Source organism: Corvus brachyrhynchos, unplaced genomic scaffold (genome assembly GCF_000691975.1).
Source record: "Corvus brachyrhynchos isolate BGI_N302 unplaced genomic scaffold, ASM69197v1 scaffold427, whole genome shotgun sequence".
NCBI classification, from domain to species: domain Eukaryota; kingdom Metazoa; phylum Chordata; class Aves; order Passeriformes; family Corvidae; genus Corvus; species Corvus brachyrhynchos.
In genome coordinates this window covers 331,733-345,058 of record NW_008239046.1, presented here as the reverse complement: position 1 = coordinate 345,058, position 13,326 = coordinate 331,733, and the positions used below count along the sequence as shown (strand labels likewise).

Genomic DNA, 13,326 nt, shown 5'->3' with positions numbered 1-13,326 from the left:
ACCTGCGCGCTCCCCGGTGCCTCCAGTTCCGAGTCCCTTCCCCTGCCGTCCCCAGCAGTGTCGCGTCCCTCCCCGCCCGGATCCCGCCAGCCTCTCTCGGCTCCTGGTCGCCAGGATCTGCCCTTAAACCTTCGCCCTCTCGGGGGCTCGCTCCCGTCAGGGCTGTGCTTTCCGCAGCCCTTCCAGCACAGCCTTCCTCCCCCGTGTGTGTCCCCCCTGTCCCGGGGCTCATTCCAGGTATAGAGGGTTCGGTGCCTTTGTCTCGGCCGGGTACAGCCGGACCTTGTAGGATGTTTCCTAGCGATAAAGAGTGACTACAGCTAGGTTTATCCCGAACTGTGTTCCCTCTTCTGTAAACACAGAAGAATGGCAACGCTGATGCCACCGCTCTATTTTGGAAACACGGACAAGTTCTGGCTGTTAACTCTTCCGCTCCCATGCAGGTTGTCTTTGACCTTGTGTGCCAGTACTGTCGAGATAAAAGCAGACAAAGGCGTTGGAGGATAGGTTTCTCTAATTTGCTCTGATACTCGAGAATTCAGCTTGTTTTAATAGCTGTAATTGCTGATGTTAAATTGGCAGAAGATCTTCTGATCTGTGCGTGATGCAGAGAAAGGGGCATGTGTAGCATTTGGGGTATCTGTGTTGTGGCATCCTTTACCCTTGATGCTTCAGGAAATATCCCCAGCGTAGTTAGAATTGAAGAAGTCAGGAACCAGGGTATTTTAGACTGTCTTTTCCCAGTGTATTGCTGCTTATTTTTGTGAATTTGTCATTGGTTTGCTTGGTCTCTGCTACCCTGCCAGTCAACCTTTTCAAAGAGAAATGGAGAGACATCTGGGCTGGTATTTGAAAGAAGGCATTCTGTGCTGAGAGAGTGACAGTAGATCCAGCAATTGCTTGTATTTACCTGAGAAAAGGCACAGGCATTTCAGAATGAAACATGAATCACAGGCTGTCTTTGGTTCTGAGGATTTTAATGCTTAAAAACGTATTGTTTGAAAAAACAATAAATTCTTTTCTGTATTCTTGAAGTGAAAGCCCAGAGCAGTTCTAATTGAATCACAGTTATATTGCTGTTCACTACAGCTGTTTAAATCTGAACTGTGTCTAATGTGTGTTCTTAGTTGTGATTTAGCTGACATTTAATCACTGCACTGAATGCATTCACCTCTAAGTGATCTTTGGAATAACATTAGCATTCAGGCCCAAAGTGAGTTTTCTTGTTTTTAAAACAAGAACTTACACAGTAGATGTGAAAGATAATTTTGGAGTGGAAAATAACTGAGACTTCTGAGTGCTAACTTTGAAAGCTTCTTACAGATTAAAGTTATTTTGGGGCTTAAGAGAGATTGAGAGAAGATTATTTATATGAATTTATTAGTTAAGCAGCATCACCACTTTTTCTTCCCTCAATTTTCTCTCCCTTCTTAAAGTTCTGCTTCTTCTGTTGTGAAGCAAACCTGAAACATGAGTTACCTTATTTCTTTGTTTCTAAGTTGCACAATGGTTCAGGGAAAACTACAGAATAAATAAGGTAATAAGAAGAAAGGCAGTAAAGTAGCATGGTGTGTGTCTTGAGGAGTTTAAATTAATCATTTTTTCTAAGAGAGCTTGTCATAGACTGCTTGAAAAATGTTTCATAAGAGATTTACAAAGTCATTTTCTATTTTACAATGTGTGCAAGAGATAAGATGCTTCTCAGCAGCATTATCAATATCAGTCAATGATAGCATCTAAATAAACATCTTTTGTGAGTTTAAGTGTTTAAACAAAGTGGTAAATGTATTCAGCCATAGTGAAGTACTTTTCATGCAGCAAAACCAATTTAATTTCTTCTTAAAAAGCAAGGAAAAGAGTCTGCAGGGTGAGAGCAGAAGAAAAACCCCTTGCACATGGTAATGGTGAAGCTTCTGGGAGTTTATTTTTAAGCTTTTCTTTTTGGGTGTCCAGTTATGTTCATGTAATGTTCTAGTTTTTGTCATTCTGCTGTACTTACATGTAATTGCAGGAACTACTTTGTGCCCTCACAACTGAGGAAAGTGAAGGAGTGTGCATAACCCAGAGGACTGCTGGCCACAGTTCCTTGCTGTAACTGTACTTTGCCCAGCTGCAGAAGCATTTTGAAGTGAGTGCTCACCTCAGAAGAGGAAGTAGACAAGCTATGATTATAGCCTAGCTTGGGAGTATTCTAGATATTTACTTTTACTGTCTCATAACTTGAGTGTTTTTAAAGAGTTTAGGCATTCCTTCTTGGGCTTGGTTGGACTGTTAGCTGAGCTAATTGTGTGCACATTTTGGTGAGAGAAAGGTAGTTGTTCTTCATCTTTCCCCTCTGAAGAATAAAGCAATAGAGACTTGGTCATTTTCTGTAAGTGACTGACACTCAGGTTTTACTGTGGTGCAGAGTTGCTGGAGCTGAAGGATTGATATTTTTCTTCATAAGAATTGCAAATTACACTTAATAGAAACGAAAGTATTGCAGCAAACTGGGAAAGAGCGTTTTGAAGAAGCCAAGGCCCTGTTTCATATGACCAGCTCTCAAGTTATGCTTGGAATTTCTGCTTTTACTATACCAAAGCACAGCAGGTTTTTTTCTCCCCTCTGAGGAAACGCGATACCAGATCTTGTTGTGCTGGTTATTCAAATAATTTTTCAAACTTGGCAGCAAGTTCTTTTTTGCTGTTCTTTTTTTTTTTTTTTAAAGTTTTATTACACTCCTCCTGTTTAGGAACTGATAATTTCTTCCTTCCACCCACCTGCCCGAACTTTTCTCAGCTCTGCTGCTGGGAGAGGCCTATTGTTTCAGTCAGGCACAGAACTCCTGTCATGTTTGCGTTTACATCATTGATTCTGAAGCTCACACTCAAATGGTGGTGTTGCTCAGCAAGAAAAGGCCTATTCTCTTCAGGGGGATTGTTCAAATTTGATTGTGTGGAACCTTGTTTCTAATCAGGAAGTGAAAGTTAGGTGACTTACCTTTACCTGAAGTGTGCAGATCTCAGGTTCTGGATTTGTTAGCCCATGATACGGAAGCTGGAGCTTTCAAGAGGAGTGTGTTACTATCAGCCTCTATAAAATCTTCGTGCTCTTAGTTTTCTATTCTTTATAGGTCTATTTTTCTTTCAAGGGTAGCCTTCACACATATTTTTTCTTTCCAAGTATTAGCTGGGTACCTAGTAGTCTTTTTGAAGTTTATTACTAAGGAAAAGAAAGATCGGGTAAAAGGTTAAGGTGATCTTGAAATAGAAAAAGACATGGTAAGACAGTTCAGTAATCTGCTTCTGATTTATTCATTAATTCATCAAATGAATAGCCATTTGCAGTGAAATATCCATCAGGAGTATAAAATTTGTGACTGGAAGCATATTCATTTACTGAAAAATAAAATAGGCTCTTTGATCCCTTCAGTTTCACGTGATTGGGGTGGAACTTTTGCCCGGGCAAGTCATTCATAACTTACTACCCTTTTTAGCTTTGCCTCATTCAGTGGAAGAATTGAAGGAAAGCTCAGTGCTGAGCAAGCTGAAGAGGTGGACTGAGACATGGAAGAGTGGGTTGTGTTAATTTTTAACGTGCTTTTGGTTAGTATCCATCCTTAGTGCCTCCCCAGTCCCCAGTGCTAGCTGACTTTTAATTACGTATTAATAATCACTACTCTTGCTTAACAGTTAGAGTGCTCAGATACCCAGATTTTTATTTTATTTTATTCACTGCTGGCTTCATAAACACTTGAATCGATTAAGACTTGTTGCTCTGAATACTCCTTTTCTATTTTTCTGACTCTTTGAGGTTTTTGCTCTGTCAGTGCTGCCCTTTTCATGTATGTGCAGAGCAGCTAGATGGAGTGAGCTTGTTCTGTATAAGGATTCCTCATCTTTAAAGTTTTTTTTTTACTTTGGCTAGTCAGAGTCTGAATTAACTGATCTGTGGATCACTCTGATTAATTTCTCTTAATAAGGCTTGTCTCTAAAAGTGTGTGTTCCTTGTATATGTACATGTGTATTTCCTACTGTTGTAAGTATATAATTTCAGAGACTAGATAAGAAGTGGGGTGACTAATACATAAAAATGTTCATAACGTATTTAGCCTAATCTTTAACCAGGCTTGCTAAGTTCTGTGAAAGTGGCGAGCTGCATATTTTCACCAGATTTTACCTCAACACCCTTTCCTATCTATTCGGTTAAGACTTCCTGGGCATGTGAAGAGCACTTTATAAAGGAAATGAGAGAAAAGAAAATTCGTGAGCTTAGAAGATAAAAAGTGAGACTTGTGGCAGTGATTTGCTTTTTGTATCAGGATCATAGCATGGTTTGAGTTGGAAGGAACATTAAAGACACCAGTTCAAAGATCACAAAGCTGCTTTGGTTCTTAAATGTCTGTGATTGACCCAGTGCATGTGTTGTCTTCAATGATGAAGTCTTCAGAGCAGTTTTATTCCAGCTTTTTGAAGGGGAATAATGTGTATAATGCTAACAGGAAAGAGGAGGGAAATGCTGGAGGAGGACACTTTTATTGCCTCACTCCACATGAAAGAAGTTTCCATAGCTGTCCAAACTAAGCAGTTGTCACCTGTGTTTCCAGGTGGATACTCACCATGTGTAACATTTCTAATTCCATTTAAGTGCTCATCACCTAAAGATACAGAATAGAACCTAGGATCCACAGGCAGTAATCCCGCAGGTAATTGGCATGTTCCACTTTGTGCATGTTAAATTGAGCGTACCAGTAAGATTTTAGAATATCTTTTTTTGCCTTATACCAGTGAGGCATTTGGTGAATATTAAAAAGACCAATTTCCAGAGCAAAGCTGCATTTATTAAACATTTGCCTGAACCAAATCTAGTTCAGGTCAATGAATAAGCTATCATGAGGCAGCGGTGTTCTCATTGTTCTTCTGTGCACCCATTGAATCAGGGTATTTAACTCCTGTTCTGAAATCTAGTTTGGGCAGGTAGATTTGCTCTGTGTGGAGACCTGTTGACATTGCTGGTGGTTTATTTGATATTCTCCATGTTTTAAACATAGCCCTGTGAGGTGTGGCATGGCATATAATTTTCTCCTTTCCCTTCTTTTCCACTCATCATCAGGCTCTCAGAACTACAAGACTTAAGGCACTAGTGGGAGCTTGAGTCACTAAAGCAAAAAATAACATTTAAGCAATATCTTGCTTTCACATCTGCAATGTGAACAAAATAATACTGTCCTGAGGGGGATATTAGAGGTGAAAATATTTTCAGAATAATGCCTGTTCATTTTGAGGCTGGGAGCTGCTCAATAAACTCGTTGTTTGAGTGGAGAAGACACCAAGAAAATGAAATTCATAGTTAAGCGTGGCTGATGTGGGAGGTGAGAGAGGAGGGGACTTACAGACAGTAATAATAGGGATGAGATCTATTCTGAGAAAGCCTGTGTCATAGCTGGGATTTCTTTGCTTTTTGGAATTTCACTTCCTGTTTTAAAAATAGTAAACTCTATACTTCATGTTCTGTATTTCTGCCTTCATGACTTCTAATCACACACAGTAATGTTCTAATGTATTGCAAGCTAAAGTGTCTGAACAGAATTTAGAAGAAAACTGTCAGAACTCCTCACATGGTTCAGACTCAGGGTTTGTATCTGTAACTGATTAAGGTGGTCATTGCACAGCATTATAACCCTATGGGCCTGTACTTTTGCTCCAGTATATCGGTTCCTTTTTGATTTTCCACATGATGCATGGCCAGGGAAGCCATGAAGGGGTGGATATATGGTGTAGTGTGTTCACAATTAATTACTCTCCCTGAATAGAATATTTTGCCAGGGCATGCAAAGTGTGCTGTTTTGTTTTTTTTTTTTTTAATACACAGTTTCACAGTTATCAGGGGCCCTAGGCTTTTTTTCCTGAAGATTTCCTGGGTTAAACAGATCAGTGAATGTCAGTTTATGATTAGAATTGACACAAAGGTAGGGAAGGACTGTGAGACAGGGGAGTGTCAAAGGGAAGGGGGCCCCACTCCTTGGGCAGTATCCAGCTGCAGGAGGAGAACTCCCCAGCTGCACTGCTCGATAGCTGCAGCTGCTGCCCTGCTGACACGTGTGGGTGATGCAGTTACCTCCAGTTCACTTGCAAGTTTTGGTTTAGGAGCTAGTCCTAAGCTTCTTCACAGACCTGTGGGCTTCCAGTTGTATCCCAGCAGTAAGGTGAGTTCCTTGAAATTGAAGGATGCAGTCAATGTTTGTTGTTAGCAGATGATCTTGGTTTTTTTTATTTAGTGTTCAATTGTCAGTTTTTCACACAGAAGATCTAGGATGTAAAGACTGAAACTTTTGTTTGAGGATTTTACTTACTACTTTAGTTGGAAGAATTAAGATTTCTTAAGAATTGAGATTTCTGACATCTGCTTTATGTTTTGATAAAGGTCAAAGGAATTTTAGAGCAGCCCCAGAAGAGCCAAGTTTAATAGAAGTGTTGAGAATATTGAAATAGTGGTACAGTTCTAGGCCACCTTTGTCCTCCAGTTTCTGTTTTATTTTACAGAGAGGCATGAGCTGGAATGTAGCAAGCAGTCAGATTTTGCAAGGTTGGGATGGTTGTGTTGTCCACCCATGGCTATACTTTCATGTTGCCATCTGGTCACTTGTAAAAAATTCCTAGGAAGCAGGTAATGGACTGCCACTGAAATTAGGAAACATGAAGACGACTTCTCTGGAACTCAAGGTTTTGCTTGCAGCAGTTTGCTGTTTTGGAAAAGACGGTGACCCGTGGCAGACTTTCAGATACCTCAGGGTTGACTTAAATAATCTCAATACTTCTTCCCTCCCCTGAAATTGTAATTTCCATTACATCTTTTGGATTTACTGTAGTAATAAATAATTTAGCTCGGAAAAATGCAAGCTTTATTTTCAGCTGACATTGAATTTTGCACACAGGAATATTCCTTCATTTTGTTGCAAGTACTGGCTTTCTGCTTCTAGTTTCTTTGATTCTACTGTTTAAGAATATTGAGAGAAGCAGCTTATTTTTCTTAGCAATGTAAGTGTAGTCATACCGTGGTAACGAGTTACCTGTCAGAATTTCAGTGCGTTGTCTACAGCAGTTCTTGTTCCCACAGCTGAGTCAATCAACAGGAACTGTCTTACACCATCTACTTTGCTAAAGCAGGTACAAGCAGCAAGTGACAAAGAGCTTTCTTTTTTGAGAGATTTCAAGTCATCAGCACATTTCAGATGTGTGGTTGTCACTGGTAGTAGGGAATGATTCATCATTTCTTTGATGAGCCTTGCCAGGCTGAATTGCAGAGCTGTGCAGTCTGTTCCAGTTTCGTTTATTGCTCAGGTACCTACAGTGACAATCTGTTTAGCAAGTTTTTATAGGCAGTATCTCCTGAAAGCTCCACAGGCCTTTTTCTCTGTGTTCTTGGGGGCAAAGGAGTGAAGGTATATCTGGGGCTCTCTTCATTGCTATACTCACAGAGGGAGGCAGTTTTGTACTCATTAAACCTGCACTGCTGCTGTTGGACACTTAAAACAAGGTGCATTGTGTGCTGGTCAGTCCTGCACAGAACATCCTGAAAAATCATGTTTAGGTTCATGTAGACACCAGCATTGTACTTTTGGAAATTGTACCTGCTCCATTTGAGGCTTCCAGGTGAGATGATCAGGGTTTACATTTTGCTGGTAGGTCTTTCCAAAAGCTACTTTTAAAAACATTACAACTGCACAATTTTACAAACATACAAAAACATGTATGACAACAGTAACGGCAGCTGAAGTTGTCATTCTTAGTAATGACTGCAGGTAATTGGGTAATTTAATGGTCAGGCTTTCTGGTTTTTTTCATTCCCCAGAGTTAAAAGCTTTTTGCAGGTTTGTCTAAGCGTGTGTACGAACCATTGATAATAAAATGTAGCTCTGAGAAAGGAATGGAGAAATAATGTGAAGCAAGCACTGAGCTGTAAATAGGAAGTAAAACTAATGGCCAGAGATTATGAAATCCTCTGTAAATGCTGTCCTCTGTTAATAACTGAATGTGTAACTACTTCTGAAGGGACTTGTTCCGAAGCTGCAAGGTAGGTGGTGAAACAGAAGGTGGTGGCCTCATATTTTGTTTTACCGTGCTATTTTACAGTAGAGAAAGTGTTTCTTGTTGACACTTTGATGTGCTTAGGCCAGAGCAGCAGGCCTCAGCCAGAGCTGACTTACAAGATGAACCCTGGGCATTATGTGACCAACACCATCAGTATTATTTAGCTAAAAATAAATGACACAGATGCTTATGCTAGCTCTGTATAACCTTGTGTAGTTATCTGCAAGAAATGTATCATTTCAAGAAACTTTCCCAACTGACATGAATAGAGGCTTGTTTGTAGGGTATTTTAGGGGAAAACCCTCCCAGCCAAGGCCTGGGCTCTGGCCAAGCCCTGGCCCCTGATGGTCGGGAGTGGGCCATCAGATCCAGCTGTTTCTGCGCTAAAAATATCATCAGGTCCCTTGGACTTGCTGATTTGGGCCTATAAAAGCTGGACCCACTTTCGGGGTGAATTTGTAGACCTCAGCTACAGGTGGACACACCATGTAGGATTTCCCCAATTGCCAGGAAGGGTTCTCCAGGTCCTTGCTGCAAACGGGGCTCCCCAGTGACTGTGGATCTGGGTGATGGTAAAGTATTCAGGCAATTGGTGATGTATCTTTCTCAATCACTATCCTCTCTCTCATATAGCAGTTATTAGGGGCATTACTCTGCTTACTTTTGCTTGTTGCTAAAGCCAAGCATGTAGTTTGGTAGTAGTATAATGTATCATTATACTTTTGTGTTACCTTAATATTCACAGTCAAATAGGACCATTCTTTCCATTGGTGTCTGTGTCCTTTAAATTACCCCCGTCAATAAGCAGAACACGCTTCAAAAGTAATGCCTTTGAAGTACATTTAAAAATAGCTGTAATACAAAAACCATGGATTTTCTTCCAATGACAAGTCACAAAATAACCTGTCAAATTAGTTATAGTTCAAGTGGTTCTCTTAACATATCTAGTGATAAGTCTTTTATCTCTCCCCATAAGCATCAAATTAAGTTCTGCAGTTTCTGAAATTTGCTCATGAAAGTTGACTATTTCCACCTTTTTAATTGGAAAATAACATAAGGCAGTAATGTAAGCTGTGATGCTGTGTGGGTATGTCTGTATTAATGAGATAGGAGAGATAAATGTAGGCACTGGGAAATGAGGGAAAGTCAGTAGATATGTGAAAGTCATCAGGCTAAAGTGGTAGAAAAGCACATTGATGGGAAAGGCAGCTATGTTATGGTATACAACTATATTATACCTCCAAAATCAAGTTACCTGTATAGACATTTTGGGGATTTTTGCCAGCATAATTTTTGTTTGGTTTTAGTATCGTAAGTGAAAGTTCATTGCCAATCTTTCCCACAGAGATTTGGATTAATTTATATAGACACCTAGGAGAAGCTTTTAGAAACTGGTAGAGGATCAGCATCTTTAGTGACACTCCAGCCTAAATTTGTCACACATGGGATATTTTTCATGTAAAAGAGAGTAATTAGTTTGATTGAAAGTACCAGGACAGTGGTTTTAAAAAAGCATGGCAGAGATACAGAGCAACATCCAGGTAACTGTCCAGATTTTCTTGGGTAAACAATAACCATATAAGTTTAAATGAAAAAAATATATTAAATTATCAACAAATTATGATATCTTTTTGAATAAACAGAGTATCAGCCATGATATTTAATGACTTTCTCATCTCTGGTGTTGTTTGTATAATGGTGGGATACCACAGGTTCCAAGGCAGTGATATGTGAATGTTTTATGAGGTTTCTTATTAGGACAAAAGAAAATGAAAATAAACCAAGAAACCAGTGTGCTTATTAACTGTCCAGTAGCATCTTTATGTTGGGACAGTTGATCCAGTTGACTTTTGCATGTTTTTCAGTTTCATGTTACCTGACTGTCATTAATTGGAGCTGGCTAACTCTTGGGTCTGTATAGTGCTGGACATGTAGGAGATTTACTCAAGCTGTATTGATTTGCTCCTTATAATACACAGCAGCAATAAGGGAAGTGGAAGTAGGTTTTTAAAAGTGAGAAGGAATTCCTGGTGTACACTTGTGCGTTGAATGTTAGTATAGGACTTAGGAAAAGCTGTAGAAATGAAAGTAGGTGATGTTCAAGATGAACATTACTGAACCTGAAGAAAGTGCAATGCTGATTTAGGCAATCTGTGCCTTTCCATTCAAACTAGTAAAACTTAAGCTGTATTGATAACCATGCACTGAACAGGATCCTCTGGAAAAAAAGTAACCTATATGACCAGTTTGATATATGTCTCTTTAGAGGAGGAATCTGCTACAAGACAGAGACCCAAAGAGAACAAGAAGAGCAGGACAGGTGCAACAGGAATTATTGAGGTTGTTTTAGGAAACTCGAAGAATCACAGAATACTTGAGGTTAGAGGAGACTTCTGGACATAGCCTGATCCAAATTCATCTGCTTAGAGCAAGGCCAGTTAGAGCAGTCAGTAACGTGTTTAGTCAGGTTTGGAATGACTCTGAGAGTGGTGATTTAACCTCTCTTGACAATTTCTCTGCTGTTCAACCACCTCACAGGAAAATAAATAACTCCATCCCCTGTTCTTAAGTTGAATTTCCTGTATTTTAATTTGTGCCCACTGGCTATTGTCCCATCCCTGAGTACTGCTAGGGAGAGTCTGCCTTCAGCCTTTTAACCCTTCAGGTATTTCTACACACTGATAATATCCTCCTGATCATTCTCTTTTCCAGGTTTAACAATCCCAGATTTCTCAGCCTCTTCCCAATCCCTTTCTTATCTCTATAGCCGTTTGCTGGTGTCACATCAGTTACATCTGTGTCACTCTTGATTTGGGGAGCCTAGAATTAGAGTGAAAGAGAAGGATCACCTTCCTCATCCTGCTAGTGATGCTTTTTCCTAATCCAGGATGCTGCCAACCCTTTATTTTGTTGTTATTGTGAGGAAATGTTGCTAGTTCATGTACAACAGCACCAGTGTTTTCTGCAGAGTTGTTTTCTGTCCAGCTGCCCCGCAGCTTTTACTGGTGCATGGGTTTATTCCTCCCCAGGTACAGAACTTTGCACTTCCCCGTGTGGAATTTTTGTTCCATCACCATATTTGCTGAGGGTGAGCTGGGTCCTGTTGTCCAGGTCATAAATGGAGAAGTTAAACAGTGCTGGTCAAGTTTGTACCACTGGGCTGCAGCATTAATGCCTGGACTCCAACTGGGCAGTGCACTTCTGATCCCAGCCCCAGGAACCTTGCCCTTGACGCAGGCTTGCAGTCTACCCCCCCTAGTCCTGCCTGGCCCCTGCTTCATCAGCTTGTGTGTGATGATGTTGTAGGACATGGTGTTGTCCCACCTACCAAGTCGTCTTCTCAAAGAAAGCTGTCAGGTCAGTCAGACAATATTTCCCCTTTATAAATCCATGCTGACTAATACAAATCACTTTTCTTGTCCCCATTTTGTTTGGAAATGGCTCCTACGAGCATTGGCTCCCTGACCTCCCTGGGGTTGTGATGACACTGGTCAGCCTGTAGTTTCTTGGGTCATCCTTCTTGCTCCTTCAAAGAAAGGAGTGTCATTTGCTTTTTTCAGTACCAGGAATGTGGAGAGTCACTCACAGGAGTTGGACTTCTCACTTTAATGTGGCACAGAGCAGGCTTCACTGATTTTCTCTAATGCATAGAATGAATGAGAAAAGAAGCTTCAGTTTTTCAGCATCTCTCTAGATGCTTAATACTTCTGGAAGTTTATCCTCCTTGTGAAGGAAAACCATTTGTGCTTACACAGGTAGTGGTACTCAGTTACTGCTCCTCCTTCCACACAAAACAAGCGGTTCTGTGGTCTGGCTCATCACTTAGGCCTCAGGGAGACAATCTGTTACCCTGTTTGATGACACAAACACATTGTGCTTTATGACAGACTTTTTTTTTTTACCTACAGCATTCATCATTTGTGTTAAATAGACATATACTCTAAATGTAACCTTAATCTATTTGACTAAAAATACTCCGATTTTTACTTAGACCAGAGCACAGCAGTTAAAACTTTCTAGTAGTTTTGTAGAAACAATTTTCTAGCCTTGTTTTTGCACAGAAAAAGGGAAAAAGCACACCTGTCCCACTGATGGAGAGTGAGAAACTTTGGGATTTCCTTTTTGTAATTTTAAAAGGAAAATGTTCTGAAAAATAATATCCTCTGAAACTGTTGAAATTGAGTGAAAGGTGGCAGTCTTGAAGCAAAGTGGCCAAGCAAGGTTACACATGAAAATCCTCATGTCCATATGCAGGAAATTAAAGCAGGAGAACACAAGTAATGCAAAAAGAGTGAACTTGAGTCAGTGGATGTGAGAGAGACTTGTGGAGGTTTTCCTCAGGGCCAGAATGCATAGCAGAGAGAACAGGAAAGGAAACAATCTTCATTAGTGGTTTAATTGTTTTAATTTGGACAAGGAGGGCACTTTGGAAATTAATCCACTGAATGTTCTCACAGACTGCACTTGATTTGACTTGTGAAATGAGCTTGGATCAAGGAAGCTGAGTTGCTTTTGGATGAAATTAAACTGGAAGCTGTGGTCCTGCTGGTGTGGGACTGTGGGATCCCATAGGGCTGTTCCAAACTTAAAATTCCAAGAACGTATCCCATGTAGATTTTGGGTCTGCAGACCTTCCTTTGTGGCCCCACTCCTGTTGCACTGCCCTGCTTGTGGGTGTGGGCACAGCAAATCCGTACAGGGGGAGTTCAGAGACTGACTGCGCTGGAAAAGGCTGTGCTGTCATGAAAGGTGCTGTAACAAAAAAGAGACAGGTTGACTGCGGTAATTCTGAAAGGTGTGGCACAGAGTTTTTACGAAGATTCCAGTACAGGAGATGAAAATGGGTCTGTAAGAAAATAGGAATCTGATTTGTCAAGTAATTCCCTCAGTGAAGCTTAGAAGCCATATGACAGTGCAATTAGCTGGTACCAGCTGAAGGGTAATAGTCTTATTTTTAAATGCAGCTTTTATTGGTTTATTTTAATTTTCTCTGTACAATATGTGTACAATGTGTACAATATGAGCAAGTTTTGAAAACAAAGAAGAAGTGAAAGTCTTCAAGAATGTGAAAAACGAGGTTCACTCTCCTGTGAGAATTTAAAGGGTTTAATATAAAGACAATAAGAGACACATAAAATAAAGCAAAGGGATAACGGCCGGGTGCCTTGGCGCTCTGCCAAGAGCACGCCTGATGCCCGAGGTGAGTCCTTTTTATACCATTTTTACTGTCTGTTCTCTATTCATATTAAAACTTTTC

The 13,326-nt window shown here is 40.4% G+C and overlaps 1 protein-coding gene across 4 annotated transcripts in view; it reads left to right on the top strand.

Annotated features, from left to right (window-relative positions):
• Nucleotides 1-1,991: 1,991 nt before the first annotated feature.
• Nucleotides 1,992-13,326, top strand: part of ITCH (itchy E3 ubiquitin protein ligase) — a 56,258-nt gene continuing 44,923 nt past the window's right edge. For 3 of the 4 annotated variants that reach the window (XM_017739037.1, XM_017739036.1, XM_008637478.2), the window contains exon 1: nt 6,069-6,184. The gene's annotated coding sequence lies outside the window, so the exon portion shown is untranslated. Of the gene's footprint in view, nt 2,129-6,068; nt 6,185-13,326 lie in introns of those variants that run through there. The other variant, XM_017739038.1, reaches the window with a different exon arrangement.